Here is a 13,738-nt window from a genome sequence, read left to right as displayed (position 1 = left end):
CAGTGCCTGATGCAGAACTGAACGCGATTAATAAATAAGTAAAGGACGATGACTCAGTGAAAATGAATGGGGGAAGGAGTTTTTTATAGCACTGAAAGAGTAATCAATATCCTTTATTTTTAGAACACATTTTGTCCAACCTCATGTGCTGTATCTGTGCACATTTCTTCATAAGTGCTGCTCTTTTTCCATCTGCTCTCAGTGAGAGCATCAGTGTGTGTGGTTTTTTTTTAATGATTTAGAAAAAGATGCCAGGAAACTTCAAATTTTCCAGTATATAAAGCATTCAATTAAACACAGAATTCTGGTGTTAGCTCAGGTAAATAAATAACTCACAACACAATTTTTTATAGCTGAAGATAAAATTGTGAAGTACAAGACATGGCAAAATAATATGAGTACAAAAGCATTGGAATAAAACGCATTTGGGAATCACATTTTTTTACAGCAGATATTTCATTTATTTAATAAAATAAACATATTTTTGTACAAATGTATAGGGAAGCACGTTTTTAAAATCAAATTTTTCCTCTTAGAATTTAGAGTAATCATATGCAGGAACTAAATACTCAAACTGAACAACTGGATTCTGACTAACAGAGCTTAGGGCAGAGACCATTTTGTCAGTGATTATGAAGAAAATTAACATACACATTCACTGAAATATCATGTCTAGTCACCCAGTATATGTCCTTTGTTTATGCAGAGAAAAAAGGAAATGACCCTAATTTTTTAAAACAAAACTGATGAAAAACTTTAAAAGTAGAAGGTAGATGGCAGCTTGAACCAGTCATTAATGGGAAAACCTGTTATTATGAATTTCGTGAGAAACAAATTTTTAAACAAGCTTGAGAACCTAAAACATCAATATCTCCAGACTACAGGTTAGAAACCTAAACAATAAATTGCTAAAAATCAAGGGAATGAAATCTTGATGCATTTCCTCACACAACTGCTGCTGCTGCTCACACAACAACTTGTTAAAATATTAGAATCGATTACACTTACTCTACAGTAAATTAACATGCTTGAGTTTATTATTCTTTCCTCTCATGTCCAGAACTGGGAAGGATAGCTTAACATTGAGAATGATGGCCTCCATAAAGTAATAATCTGGCTCAGTCAGTTCAGTTCAGTCACTCAGTCGTGTCCGACTCTTTGCAACCCCATGAATTGCAGCACGCCAGGCCTCCCTGTCCATCACCAACTCTGGAGTTTACTCAGACTCACGTCCATATGGCTACTTAATTACAAATGAACATTTTCTATCACTCTCTTCCATACTTGTCACTCTGTTACATAATCTTTTTGGTTGTTCACTAGAACAGTGGTTCCCAAAGTGTTTAACTGTGAACTCCCGGGGAACCCGAGCCCCATTCAAGAGATCCACAAGATGAAAATAATAATGTGTTATTTGCCTTTCATTCGAGGTAGTTCATACGTGTATAGTGGACTTTTTTAGAGGCAGATAGGAGAATCTAGCCATTTTCTACTGTTAGACATTTCAGAAATTTGATAAAATCTAAAACAACACAAATATTATTAAATCTGCAAACCTGAATAAGTTTGCATGTGGACTCATTACTTGACCTTCCATGAAGGAAAACAGTCTTGCTGACACATTGATGTTGTCCTTGTGAATCCCAGGATAAAGAAGCAGCTGAGCTATATGGTGCCTGGGCTTCCAACACACTGAAATTCAGAGAGATTATATGAGTTTTATTTTAAGCCACTAACTTTTGGTAATTTGCTACAGTGACAATATGAAACTAATATGGGAGATAAGTAGTCCCATATTTTTATTTATAAAAAATAAATATTCCACAAATATTTATAAGAGTAGTAGTGAGACATTTGGAAGTAAAAAATTTCTATTATTCTAGATAAAGAAAGCATATGCTCTTTGGTAAAATATGTGCAGTTATATAGATTTATATTTTATAAATAACATTTTTGGCATTGGAGATAGAAAGATGATGGTCATTTACAGGCTTAGATTTTGGTTTGATTACATAAGTCATCACAGAATTAGGGCTATCACTGAGGTGATTAAGCCATCACCTCAGTCTGGCAGTCTCCTTGTTTAGTTAATTTAACAATTCCCCCTCTTGTTCATCCTTTCATACATGAGAGAAAGTGTGAAAGTGACAGTTATTCTCTCAGTCTTATCTGATTCTTTATAATCCTATGGACTGTAGCCTGCCTGGTTCCTCTGTCCCTGAAATTCTCCAGGCAAGCATACTGGAGTGAGTATCCATTCCCTTCTCCAGGGGATCTTCCCAACCCAGGAACTGAACCTGGATCACCTGCATTGCAGGCAGATTCTTTACCTTTTGAACATACATGAGAGATTAACCAACAAATTTGGTATCAACCCCACTCTCAGTCACCATTAGAGTTAAGTTGTTCTTGTCTCAGTGTGGAACTCTCAGATTATGAGGTCAGATTACTGGAGGCATTATATTTGCTGTCTGTATTTCATCTTACTTCTTTTTCTCTAAGAACAGTGAGACCATCTGAAGTACTGTTGATTTCTGTTGGTGGCTATTTCTATTTCTACCGGTGGCTGTGAACAGGCACTTGAGACCTTCGAGCAAACACAGCACAACAAGGAGACTGCAATGATGACCATTAGGAGGATATCACCAAGAGATTGAAGTAAGCTCCCATAAACCAAATCAGTCAGTATCAAAGAATTCAAAGCAAGGGGGATTAAACTGTTTAGCCAAGTGCCTTTTGTTTGTTAACTTCTTGTATTTGCTACAATACCAGAGGTTTTCAGCCAGGTACAGCAAGATTTATGCTATGGAGACATTCCTTATTGGTCAGTCAATAAGTTATCTAAAGCAATGATGTTGTTGAAATCCACCTTAGCAAAAAAGTCTAGAAAGTTTTGTTGTACAGGTGTTAATGGTCTGACATATATCTAATAACACCTTTTTCTTATAGTTTTGGTTGCATATATTTTGATTGCCTCTTAAATTTACAATAATATCTACTGCTGCTGCTGCTGCTAAGTCACTTCAGTTGTGTACAACTCTGTGCGACCCCATAGATGGCAGCCCACAAGGCTCCTCTGTCCCTGGGATTCTCCAGGCAAGAATACTGGAGTGGGTTGCCGTTTCCTTCTCCAATACATGCATGCATGTATGCTAAGTTGCTTCAGTCGTGTCCGACTCTGTGCAACCCTATAGACAGCATCCTACCAGGCTCCTCTGTCCACAGGATTCTCTAGGCAAGAATACTGGAGTGGGTTGCCAGGTCCTTCTCCAATAATATCTACTATAACTTATTATAAAGGTAATAGAAAATACACTTTTGTTGGAAGTATTTCAGGCTCGTAATTGTTATCACTTAATATCATGTATGTTTTTAGAATTGATGTCAAATGGGGGAAAATGTATCAAGTCTCTTCCCACATAAGCCATAGTATTGTAGGAGTCTATTATCATAGTAGTGTATTATAGGTTTTTATATTAGTTTCATTAAAGGTATTTTCAGCTGTATTCATACGATTCATTTCTTTTCAATAACTTGATTATCATATAATCAAAGACCCTATTCATTATTTACACTCTTTCTCTTAAATGACTGATTTTACTATTGACCTAAAAATTTTTTGTTACAGTTCACTTCTAAATAGCAGAATGACTTATGCTGATGTTGTACATTTCTAAAATTTTATTTTCTATTTCATTTGTATATGAATTTTCTCTTGTGTGTGTGCATGTCAAGTTGTTTCAGTCATGTCTGACTCTTTGAAACCCTATGGACCATAGCCTCCCAGGTTCCTCTGTCCACGGGATTTTCTAGGCAAGAATGCTGAGTGAGTTGCCGTGTCCTCCTCAAATTTTCCCTTGGGTTTTAATAAATATATTTTAAAGTGACAAAAGAAGGTACACTTCAAATGTGTCCAAGTCAAGAATCTATAATTTCTTTCTGACTTAATCAAGCATTCCAAACCATTTTTCAAATTGCAATTAAAACCATTTAAGCTTTTCAACTTTTAAATACATTTTTTTCTGCATTCATTTGTGTTTGGGTTTCACTTTCAAATATTCAAAAATACATTTATAACTTTATAATAAGGAGCAGACTTTCCCTTTAGAGAAAAATCCAAGTTGTCAAATGTGTTTAAGACAAACTAAAGAGAAAACTTGAAATTAATTGTGGAAAAATACCAAAGCAGTAGTTTTGGTACCATGGCAGTAGCTTTTTTGTTTAATGACATCAAGGTTAGGAGCTGTTTATGGCACTTTGTCTATGTACTTAGTGATGTTTTTATGAAATGCTTACAGCTTTTAAAAGTAACGTTGTCAAATAACAGACTATGAATATTATTCAAAAGTAGGTTACAATCATGCTGGTTTTCTGGTGATAAAATGGTTTAAAAAATCATGCAGAAGATTTTCTCTTGAGGCAGTAGGACTCAATAATCGGTAATGATTAGTATTTATTACATGATGCAAACTCTACAGCTATGAGTGATAATTGTTTTGGGGTTGTTTATTTAAGCCATTATTATATATAATCTTTCTCGTGATTTCTGGTTTTTAAAATATTTTCCAAGTACTCATACAAAGATAAATCATATTCAGCACTAATTCAATATTAGTTTTTAATTCACTAATTCATATAAAGTTTTATTTTTTGTAAAACATCACTTTTCATCTTGACTACTGAGGCAAATACATTTTGTCTAAAAAATATGTAACCAAAACTCTTTTTTCACCTATAAAAAAGAAAAAAAAACCCACAAAGGTTTCTTATCTGAATGTAAGGAACTTGAAAGGCACCACTTTATCCTAACAAGTAAAAAGCTGAACAGACTGAAAAATCACCAACTTTATTTGGGAAGAGAAGTGGCACATAGGATAAACTGTTGCCTCCAAGACTGGAGAGACAGGCAAATACAAAGTCACAGCTCATCACTAGAGCAGAGACTCGAAATGGGAACTGCAGCAGAAACCAGTGCCAGGGTATAGAACCTGAACTCTAATTGATGAATTGGTGAAGGCTCATGTAGACACATCTGAGAGTTAGAAATTTGGGGAGACCTAACCGTAAAGGACCCCCCATAATACTGAGATTTACTTTTAGGTAAATCTCACCATAAAGCTAAGCAATCCTGTTTCTTGATATTTACCCAAAGGTGCTGAGAACTATATTCACACAAAACGCCTACTCATGACTGTTTTAGCCACTTTATTCATAATTGCTAAAAGTTTGAAGCAATCAGGATGTCTTTCAGTAGGTGATGGATAAATCAACTGTGGTACATCCAGACAAAGGAATGTTATTCAGGATAAAAAGAAATGAACTAATGAGCTATCAAGCCATGAAAAGACATGGTAAAATGTTAAATGCATATTACTAAGTGAGAGAAGCCAATTTGAAAAGAGACTATATGCTGTGTGGTTTCAACGGTAAACATTATGGAAAAAACAACAAAACTGTGGAGACATTATAGCTAGTAGTTTTAACTGTCTTCTTCTATTCTGTGTTCTTTTTATCCCAAGCAAATACCTAAACTGATTGGTTTTTGTTTTTTTGGTCTAGTGTGATGACCCAAACATTTATTCCTGGAGGCTCTGGGATCTTAGCAGTCCGTCATGAATTGCAGTGGCTATAGTCAGATTGGCCTTGGTGAGTAGAAGCCCATGCTTTTGACCCATGTATAATGTCTGTCCTGCCACCATCACCACTTTGTTCATGAGCCCATTGGAGCATGACAAGAGTGACTTAGGAAGGAGACTGATTAATATTCACAAAATAGGTCATCCTATCCTTTTGGTCATTAAATTCTTCCTTACATGGGACTCAAATATCTTCATTTTGTCTGTCTTTTCAGAAAGATCTGTCCCCAGACCTTTTCCTCAGGCTTCTTCACTACTTTTCTAGTCATACTACCCCCATGTCCCTGACCATTTAGCCAGCTCTCTGGCCACAGTTAAGAACTGGTATACAGTCACACATCTGGCCATTTCTCCTTCCAGACAAAATAAGCAAGCAAGAGCACTGCTTAAAGTTCTGCTCACTGTGTGAGTTTCCTTTTACCATTGCCCTTCAGGGATGACCCAGGAGGGACTGTACTGCTAAAGATGTCCAGCCTGGGGTGGTGTCTGCATATCTCTCAGTACAAGATGTAAACCAAGACTGAGGTTTCTCTTCCTTAGTCCAGGGATTGTAGGGGACTCCCTGTTACTGGAAGAGAAAAAGTAGTATGACAGGAGTGGGGACAATAGGCAACTGGGCCTCTTTCTTCTGTAACCAAGTTGTATCTTCACAGCCAAATCTGATACATTTCCATTTGATAATGGAAAGTTGCTGTTGTGCACACCCACCCTTATAGCTTGATGAGTCAGCCACGCCCTGTTCATAAGGGGCAACTCAGGTCACATAGTAACTTGATCTTTTCTAAGGCCTAATGGTGTGCCTGAAGGAGTTTCTGAAAGGAGAATAGTTGTCTACAAGACTGTCAGGGCATTGCTCCAGAATCATCAGTCTTTGATGTGATCGCCTACAGAGCCCTGTTAAAGATTCCAGACAGCATCCTGGTCATCTCTGACACTTCAGGCACCACTGGATCTGGTCCAAAGAGCAGAACAGCTGTACAACAGCCTGGACTTGTTACAGAGCTTCTCTCTTATACTGGACTCTACTCAAAACTAGCACCTTTGCTGTTACTCCGTGGGTTAGAGTAGTACATGTAAATGAGGAGCATATTGCCTCCAAATCTGAAGAGGCCCACTAGGCATTATGCCTCTTAGTTGGTTACAGGATGATTCAAATGCCGCGATTTGTGCTTTAACTCAGAGGGGATATCATGACATGCCTGAACCGCCAGAAATTTTGCTGAGGTAGAGGCCACTGATATTTTTGTTTAATTTGTTTTTCACCCTTTGACACATAAATGTCTTACCAATGAGCCTAAAGCAGTTGCTATTTCTTGTTCACTATGTCCAATCAGCATAATATCATCAGTGTAATTATTGTAGTCTCTTGGGGAAGGAAAGGCAATCAAGATCCCCAGTGTGAACTAAATTGTAACACAGACCTGAAGAGTTGGGATACTCCTGACATAGGACTGTGAGGGTATTTTTCTGGCCTTGCCAGCTGAAAGCAAATGGTTCTGGTGATCTGTACTAGTAGACAGAGAGAAAACAGTGTGTGCTCAGTCAACAACTGCATACCGCCTGATGAAACTTACAATACTCCATGGTCATTCTCCAAGATACATTTTCTGCAAAAGCCAAATAGATGAGTTGAATGAGGATGTGGTAGGAATCACCACCTGTGCTTCCATCAAGTCCCTGATGATGGCAGTATTCTCTGCAGTCCCTCTATGAATGTGGTGTAACTTTTGGCTTCTTAGATAATGCAATTCAAGTGGTTTCCACCTAGCCTCCCCTACCATAATAGTCCTTATTCCACAGACCAGGGAACCAGTGTGGGGATTCTGTTAGTTTTTATGTATGTCTATTCCAGAACTGGAGAAATGACAAGACAGTGGATTTGCAGACCCAATGGAACCACTTAGAGACAGACCTGAGCAACAACTCCATTGATCGCCTGACCTCCAGAAGCCTCTACCTCTATTGGTGGAACACAGTGACATTTGGGGTTCCCTGGGGTTATTGTCAATTCAGAGCAAGTGTATAGAAATCCCCCTAAATCTGCTTATTTCTGTTTCACCAGTGCTTTCAAGGTGGAAAATTCTGCAGTTCCCATTTTGGAAGACTGAGTGAAAGATGGAGAGTTTAAATGTTGGCAGTGTAGCCTCATTCTTCCTCAAGGTGACCTGGCCTCCCTTTCACTCCAGAGGTTCTGAATCTATAAACTGGATCAAATCTGAGAAGTATTTGACAGACTATATCTCTTCCTCCCTGTCTCCTGGAACAGGGACCAAGGAAAGAAAGGGAACACAGGAAGGAATGGAGGGAGGGAGAGAGGAAGGAAGGAAAGGGAGAAAATCAAACCAGGCAGACATAGTTGGGGTGCTTAGACCACTACTGAAGAATAGTGAAATCTGGTACAAACCAAATATGTAGCCCATGGTTGGTCCATTAAAATGGGGCTGGAATTTATCTAAGAATACCACATTTCAAGATATCAGTATTTTTCTGAATACACACGCACATATGAGCATGCATTATCTTTAAGTAAAAGGGGCTACAACAGTTAATGATGATTGTGAAAGATATTCACATAAATAAAAGTAATAAAAGTTTCAAAAAGATTAGAAATAACAGAAATATTTAAAGACTGAATGTGGTAACTAGCTCATTTTAGGAAAAATATTATATACTTTAATAGATTTTTATGACAAAATAAATAATATAAAGACAAAATTATAGAAATTAATTATATAGTTGTTTTAATCATTATAGAATTATATTTTGAAATTTATAACATTATTACTTTATTTAATTTAGGCCATGGTCATTTCAGGGCTTCCCTGGTAGTTCAGTTGGTAAAGATATTGCTCTAATGCACGAGACCTAGATTCGGTTCTTGGGTTGAGAAGATGCCCTGGACAAGGGACTGGCTACCCACCCCAGTATTCTTGCCTGGAGAATTCCATGGACAGAGGAAATTGGCAGGGTACTGTGCATGGTCGCAAAGAGTCAGACACGACTGAATGACTAACACTTTCACTTTCACATGATCGTTTCAAGAAAAAAACTGTAAACCAATATAGTTGCCAATATAGACATAAAAATTCAGTAGGAAGGAAAAAAATCCAGAGTCATATCCATGAAATCTTTGAGAAATCAACTTGAGTCTCAACATGATAAATAATATAATGTGTGAAGAAACAAAGAAATGCAAGAGATAAGCATGCATGAGCATGTTTTGTTCTTTTCTCATAAAATTTCAGAATGATATATTAACAATTACAAGAAATATTTAAGAGGAAAATTCCTTATACTTTACTGTCTGTGGTGGCTAACATATTAAACAAAAACTGGTCAAATTATTACTATAGTCTGCCCAACCATTTTCAGCATTTCAAGTATGTGTTCTTGAGATTTTCTCAAGTCTGATTCCTTGGTTTATTCCTCTGGAAAATATGCTACTGAAAAACATTTTCCTGAATTACATTCTACAGTGTAAAAAAATCTTAGTGGTATTATTAAATGTACTGTTTGAAAGTGATTGCCTGTTTCACATTTTTGTATTAGCACATGACTCAGGCATTTTATAGGAGTTAAAATTTTTGCAAAACTTTATGTTCCTGAAGTATAGTGGAAAACTTTATAAAATATGTTTCTATATATTTAATAATAAAATTTAATAAGTATTATATTCCTTTACATAAAAAGCAGAATTTCTTTTTATATAGCAGAAACTCATTTTGTAAGTTGAATTTTTTTATTCCCACTTTCAGCCAAATGTGATTTTAAGTAACTTAATCATTTAACATTGAGTAATCTGTGTGTGTTTGTGCCCTTCAGAGTATCTTTCAATTTACAAAAGTGTCATATAAACCAGAATATGCTGTTAATTGCATGTGGCCAGAACTTAAACAGGAAATCCAAGAACAAGAGTGTAGTACTTTCCATGTTATCAGAATTGGGAGTTTATTGGAATTATGACCAGTTTTGAACCACTGAAAAGTAATTAACAGCTTCAGACATGGAAAGTTATTCTAATAAACAGCATACTGATACTTTGAGTTAATATGTAGGAAGCACACACACATGTGTATATTAAAGGACATTATGAAAAAAAATTAACTGGGGCTTAACTACAACAAAGAGACTTTGAGTAGTCATATGGAAAAACGTCTTGAAATATTATACCTTAAAACCTTCACCAAAGAAGATGGTTCAGTTCAGTCGCTCAGTCGTGTCCAACTCTTTGTGACCCCATGAACCGCAGCACGCCAGGCCTCCCTGTCTATCACCAAATCAGGGAGTCCACCCAAACCCATGTCCATTGAGTCGGTAATGGTATCCAACCATCTTATCCTCTGTTGTCCCCTTCTCCTCCTACCTTCAATCTTTCCCAGCATCAGGGTCTTTTCCAATGAGTCAGCTCTTCGCATCAGGTGGCCAAAGTATTGGAGTTTCAGCTTCACCATCAGTCCTTCCAATGAACACCCGAGACTGATCTCCTTTTGGATGGACTGGTTGGATCTCCTTGCAGTCCAAGGGACTCTCAAGAGTCTTCTCCAACACCACAGTTCAAAAGCATCAATTCCAAAAAGGTAGAACCTCCTTTTTGAAGATCTAAATGAAAAGGTTGACTGGATTTTATCTTTCAGACTTAAAACCCATGTAGTGTCAGGAAACCAAACACACAAACTTTTTTTTTCCTATGATTCCATTATTTGAAAGGTTTGAGAAATCTCAGCCCTTCAGTTGCTTTCTGGGGCTTGTCTCCTATTGAATCCCACAAAGGAATCAAAGATCAAATTGCCGACATCTGCTGGATCATTGAAAAACTGACACAGTTTCAGAAAAACATGTACTTCTGTTTAATTGACTATGCCAAACCATTTGACTGTGTGGATCACAACAAACTGGAAAATTCTTACAGAGATGGGAGTACCAGACCACCTGACCTGCCTCCTGAGAAATCTGTATGCAGGTCAGGAAGCAACAGTTGGAACTGGACATGGAACAACAGACTATTTCCAAATCGTTAAAGGAGCACATCAAGGCTGTTGTTGTCACCCTGCTTATTTAACTTATATGCAGAGTACATCATGTAAAATTCTGGACTGGATGAAGCACAAGCTGGAATTAAGATTTCTGGGAGAAATATCAATAACCTCAGATATGAATATGATACCACCCTTATGGCAGAAAGCAAGGAAGAACTAAAGAGCCTCTTGGTGAAAGTGAAAGAGAAAAGAGAAAAAGTTGGCTCAAAACTCAACATTCAGAAAACTAAGATTATGGCATTTGGTACCATCACTTCATGGCAGATAGATGGGGAAACAATGGAAACAGTGACAGACTTTAGGGGCTCCAAAATCACTGTAGATGGTGACTGCAGCCATGAAATTAAAACACACTTGCTCATTGGAAGAAAACCTATGACCAACCTAGGCAGCTTATTACAAAGCAGAGGCATTACTTTGCCAACAACGGTCCATCAAGTCAAAGCTTTGGTTTTTCCAGTAGTCATGTATGGATGTGAGAGTTGGACTATAAAGAAAGCTGGGTGCCGAAGAATTGATGCTTTTGAACTGTTGTGTTGAGAAGACACTTGAGAGTCCTTTGGACAGCAAGGAGATCCAACCAGTCTATCCTAAAGGAAATCAGTCCTGAATATTCATCAGAAGGACTGATCCTGAAGCTGAAACTCCAATACTTTGGCCACCTAATGTGAAGAACTGACTCATTTGAAAAGACACTGATGCTGGGAAAGATTGAAGGTGGACAAAAAAGGGAACGACATAGGATGAGATGGTTGGACAAGAGTTTGAATAAGCTCCGGGAGTTGGTGATGGACAGGGAGGCCTAGCGTGCTACAGTCCATGTGGTTGCAAACAGTCAGACATGACTGAGCGACTGAACTAAACTGGTATATTTTCTTCCCAGGCAACAACCCACTTTAAAGCACAGCAGTCACTGGAGTTGCCAACTCATCAAAAGCAGGGTCTAGCCCAGCATTAACCTAATTCTATGCTGCAGCCACTTTCTGATGCATTTGGAAGTAACTCTCTGGCTTCCAGCCAGCATCTCTGGGGTCTGATTTTCAAGTGACATAAACAGTTACTTTAAAATGTTTACCTCCTGCATGCTGGAGATGGAATGCCATCATTACAAAGAAGCAAATTTACAATCAGATCGAAAGCCTCTGATCATGGCTTTGCCAGTGGATTTGAGCCCTGGTTTCTGCTTTCTCTAGACTCATATTTCCTCAATAATGATGCAGTACCTTGGTCATTATGATTCACTCTGAGATGATGAAGTCATTATGTGCCTTGCTTTTTTCTTTTGCAGAGCATTGGTAAGCACTTTAGGGAAAATTTTATACAAATCTTTGAAATCTCTGGCAAGGAAAATAGGCAGACATCTGGAAAAGAAGCAGCATCACGTATCACCATCCAAAATGTATTTTTACTTCATGTCTATACTTTTCCCAAAAGCTTATAATACAAGTTCCTCTTAGCCATGAGCCTTCCTTGAACACAAGTACCTGAATAATATATGAGTTATCTTCCATAATTTAGAGAAAGAAGTCTCTGTTTATATCCCATCTCTCTATTTCAGAGGGCTGTACTGCAGTGTAGAGCTGTCACATGCATTAAATCAATAGCATTTACTGTTGGCAGGAAAGTATAATCGGCACCCAATAAGTAGAAACATAAATACAGCCTTGCAAGGAAGTTAGTCAATAAGTGCATTTCTTCTCCATCTGCTGCTGCTGAATTTGGCTACAGTTTTCCTTTCTGGTGGTTTGTAGTCTCTGTCTTCTGATATGTTCTCCTTGGTAGAGGCTTTATGAGGTGATTTCCTGAGCTGTTATGAGATTCTTTTCCACACTCATTGAGTGGCTGCTTTGACTGAACTTAACAGTACCTTCAGAAATTCTGGTGGAAATCTTTTCTTAGTTGAGATTTTTAGATATTGGCTATATAACTAAATAAGGAGTTCCATATTTCAAAGTAGTGTGTTTGGAAGGGTGCCCAGAATAAAGAAAGCATTAATAGGCATAAAAAGCTAGCATATGGATGCTATAAGAAGTATAATGGAAAATGTCCAAATAGAAGAGTGGAACCTTCCAATCAAGGGTGTGAGGGGCAGTGAGGAAAATATGTTCTCTCTTATGTTTCTGCCAAAATGCAAGGACAATACAACCTATACAGTAAATCCAGCAGATGCTGGAAACTGCAAAAAAAGAAAAGAACATTAGTTGCAGCCAGCTTAGTTTAAAATAATGTGCTATTTATGTCTGAATTTGATTGCAATTATATTCCATATTACTTGACCTATTTTATTTATTTTATTGTCTATTAAGACCACCTTAAATTAATGTAATTAGATTGTCCTTTATTGTTCACACAGAAAAAATAAAAGATGAAGAATTATTTCCTTAGAAAAGCCAACCCAAAAAAGAACTCAGTGTGTTGGTAATCGTCTTTACAAGTAAGGTGTATAAGCAGGGAATAAGGCAAAACTGCTTCTTTTCATGGGTTTAAAAGCTAGCAAAAATGATAGTTGTCAACATTTTCTTTGTCCATGTTAGGGCAGTTATTTCAAGGTTTTTGATTATAATTTTTTTTGTTCTCAAATTTTAAGGAACACTTCTCATCTGGAGTCCTAAATATAACTGTTAATTGAATTGTTGTTGTTTTTTGCTTCAAAATGACAATTTTTTATTGAGGTATAATGGATGTACAATATTGTAAGTTCTAGGTGTACAACATAGTGCTTCACAATTTTAAAGATTGTATTCCATTTATAAAATATTGGCTATATTCCCTGTGATGTACAATATATCTTGTAGCTTATTTCATTTTTATTTTTATTTTTTTAAATTTTATTTTATTTAACTTTACAATATTGTATTGGTTTTGCCATATATCAAAATGAATCTGCCACAGGTACACATGTGTTCCCCATCCTGAACCCTCCTCCCTCCTCCCTCCCCATACCATCCCTCTGGGTCATCCCAGTGCACCAGCCCCAAGCATCCAGTATCGTGCATTGAACCTGGACTGGCGACTCATTTCATATATGATATTATACATGTTTCAATGTCATTCTCCCAAATCATC

The sequence above is a fragment of the Bison bison genome, unplaced genomic scaffold (genome assembly GCF_000754665.1).
Source record: "Bison bison bison isolate TAMUID 2011002044 unplaced genomic scaffold, Bison_UMD1.0 scf7180017864260, whole genome shotgun sequence".
Taxonomy (NCBI): domain Eukaryota; kingdom Metazoa; phylum Chordata; class Mammalia; order Artiodactyla; family Bovidae; genus Bison; species Bison bison.
The sequence above is the reverse complement of the archived record's forward strand: the minus strand, read 5'-3'. Positions refer to the sequence as shown.